The following is a 3,901-nucleotide window of genomic DNA, read 5'->3' as shown; positions in this document are numbered from 1 at the left end:
CGCCCCGTAAGATCCTCCTGACACAGCTCCAGTATGGTGTGTCCAACCTACCTTCCCATCTACATGTTACTAACCAGTGGGAAGATCTTGGTTCTCATCTGAGGGCAAAGCCCAGATTTCCACAATAATTGTAAAGGGTCACCAACCGAAATTAACAATTAACATGTAGCATTTAGATTTCAATGCATAAAGTAACCTTTCAACTTAGCATGCACCTTGAAAGGGGTTTTCATATGCCAAACATGCATAACAAAGTTGAAAAATGAAGTTTTAAACAAAATTGCATTGTCGTATTCGAATACAACATCTCTGTATTCGAATACAAAGTTGTTTCAGAAGTCAGCAGCAAAAATAGCATGTCTGTATTCGAATACAGCCTTTTGTATTCGACTACACATAAGTCAATAGCAAAAATAGGATGTCTATATTCGAATACAACATTCTGTATTCGAATACACATCAGAAAACTGCAGAAAACAGCAAAATTCAGCTTTTAAAAGGGTTTCGAAATCAATCAACACTTACACACAAATCCAAACAATCACACTTAGCAATTATAACACAATCACCATGACAACTTGAGTTTCAAAAAGGTTTTACAATCAATCACACTTACACACAAATCCAAAACATTCACACTTAGCAATTATAGCACAATCACCATGAGAACTTGAGTTTCGAAAAGGTTTTGCAATCAATCACACTTACACACAAATCCCAAACATTCACACTTAGCAATTATAGCACAACCACAACAACCACTTGAGTTCAAACACTCAATCATAATCTTGAATCAAACGTGACTCGCGTGCCAAGCACCCTAATGCAATGCGTATATGCCAAAATGCATGGACTCGGAATTCCAAACCAAAACCCTCCTCGAAGGGTCATAAATCATAATTGTACCGCCTATCACAGGCCGAAGTACTAAATTACCGAGGTGCTACCTATCACGGGTCAGCACCATTTACTAAAAACGTAAATCGTAAATGTACCGCCTATCACAGGCCGAAGTACTATTTATTGAGGTGCCACCTATCACGGGTCAGCACGATTTTCACGACAATCATTAAGAAATGCATATATAAAAGATTCTCCATTTTTAATACTCATTTAACTCTAACGATTTTCAAATTCCACACAAAGCATACTCAAACATTTATTTTCCACCACACACATCAAATTTCATTTCCTCAAAACACACATAGATGAATCAAATTCCTTTTCCACGAAAGCACTCATCAATTTCACCATAAACCCAACTCCAAACTTTCACCCATAAAAGCAATAAATTCATTTTCCCCAAATCTGCACTTCAAACCTAACAAATTTATTTTCCACACAACCACAAATAAGTCCCTAAATGCAAACTAAAAGTTTGGAAGGAGCCCTTACCTTAACGATAGCTTTAACGAGCGATTACGGTACCGCGATTAATTCTGGCAAAAACTTCGTCCGCGTCGTCGCTTCCAAAGTTGACTCTCTAGCACCGTAGCGGAGAGGTGAGCAACTTTCCCTTCTATCTCTTCGTGAAATAAAGCTTAGATCTAGAAGAAATGTGAGGGTTTGTGTTTGATGGTTTTGAAACCCCTAACACTGTTTTTCTTCGTTTTTGAATCAAACAAGAAGAATGAAGCTGAAAAATCTTTGTTTTCTAACCTACCAAGCCTTGGGTTTCCTTTCTTGAAGCAAAAGAAGATGAAGTCACGAGAAGGAAGAATGAGAAATCGCGAGGCAGAGAGGGAGAGGAAATGTTTTCACTCTTCTTTCCTTTTTCCTTCTTTTCCTTTTCTTCTATTTTCTTTCCTTTCCTTTTCTTTCTTCTCACACATATATATATTACTTATATATATAAATCTTAATTAAACCAATCCAATATCTAAAAATATGTAGATATTTATCAAAATTACCATTTCACCCATAACCTCTCAAACCATTTGATAAAAATATCTACTCTCATCGCAACTCAATTGACCGATACAATTTTCAGCAACCCGAGATATTTTTAACAAAACTGTCTGGTATTAAATTCTTCGTAACATAAATAAATTATTCTTCGACAAAAGATTCACCATACTTAATCTAATTTATTTATCAACGAATAATTTTAATCGGGGCATCAAAAGATATTTTTGGGCATTAAACTCACAAAATATCAATAACTTGGCTAAAAAGCCTCAGAGTTCAAAACCAAAATACATAAATTAGAATTTAAAACTATGGGTCTTACAATCAATATCTTGTGTTGAATTATGAGAGGCATATACCTCGTGCCTTGCATTTAAGAAATGGTACAAATTCTTCACTGAAAATCTAGAAGATCGTGAAGCATCCCACATAAACTCATCTTGTAGTTTAGAGAAATAAAGTGGCAATTGAATAATTTGTTGAGCTTCAAAAGGGAAGAAAAATTCATTAATTGAGGGGACATTTCGACACTGAATATCATGTTGTATAAGATCCGAGACAAACATAATATCACAATTAGAAAGTTTAGGAGACTAAATCTTGTAACCATTTTGATAATGAAACCAATTATTCTCCCATACACGAATTTGATGACCATCCCTTACTCTCCAAATACCAACTTTCTCAATAACATCTAGAGGTATATTTATTAAAAAAAAAAAAATTAAATGCTTAAAATGAGAAGTTGTTTCTGAGTAGCTTCCCATTAAAAATCATTTCTGAGTAGCTTCCGAAATATAATATCAATTATTTTTTAATAGCATCTTATAAAAATTATTTTTTTAAATATAAATTTAATATTTTAAAACTTGACAAGCCCGTTCTTATATAATTAGTCTTTTGGCACTATATATAATTTGTTAGTCTATAATTTATACTAGTATTTCTTTTTTTTTTTTTTTGGAAAAGTAATTTATATATACTAGTAATAATGTTGCCTTTATTTCTTCAGTTGTCCTTTGCTCTCCACTAGCCTCCCACTTTCCTTCTATTTTGATGGCAACACATTCTGTATGATGCACTCCATTTCTCTACAAAGACACATTATCATTCTTCACCATGTACGTTAGTTTTAGGGTGGCAAAATAGATGAATCGGATAAAATATAGGTTGAATTATTTATAATGGTTGGATGAAAACAATATATTAGTCATTTTATGAGTGCGCATAATTTTTTTCGTAAAATAATTAATTGATTAGTTTTTATTTTTTTATTACAGTTTTAAAAAAAAATGAGAATTCTAAAAATAGTTTAAAAAATGTTTAAATGAGAAGTTATTTTTGATAATTTTTAAAAAAATTATTTTTATATCTTTTTTTTTATGAAAAAAAAAAGTAATTTTCACTGCGACATACAAACTTAAAACAATTTATGCTTCATCCGAACATGTTTTGCAAAATCAATATGCTTTCAAACTTTGATTTAATGGTTAAAAGAAACAAAATATATCTAGAAAAAATCAAACCAAAAAAAAAAAAAAAAGATGACAGGATAATTACATTTGATAAATAAAAGGGTCCCAAGTCATTTAATTCAGGCACTGAAATAAATATAAGCTTAAGTAGATCAATTATATGAATACAAAGCAGTGATATATCACTTACTTGTTGAAGACATGTTAATAGTTAATCGAAAAATCACCTTTGTGTTGTGCATTGGCTAAGTCTCCCTTTTCCTATCAATTATTGCTTAAGAAAATGAGGAGAAAACGAGACTAATTACCATGGGCATAAGATTACGGTTTAAACTATTACACCGAGGGATGTTTTAAATATTTTGAGGACTCTATTCAAATTTTAAAAATTAGATGCTTAATAAAATGAAAATGTAATTTTAATAATTAAAAAAAAATTAAAATATTATATTTTTACTAAATCTATATATTATAAAAATAAAGTTAGAGGCTGGATGCCCCTGTAGTTCACTTGCCCT

Source organism: Cicer arietinum, chromosome 3 (assembly GCF_000331145.2).
Source record: "Cicer arietinum cultivar CDC Frontier isolate Library 1 chromosome 3, Cicar.CDCFrontier_v2.0, whole genome shotgun sequence".
NCBI lineage: Eukaryota > Viridiplantae > Streptophyta > Magnoliopsida > Fabales > Fabaceae > Cicer > Cicer arietinum.
Note: the sequence above shows the minus strand (reverse complement) of the source record.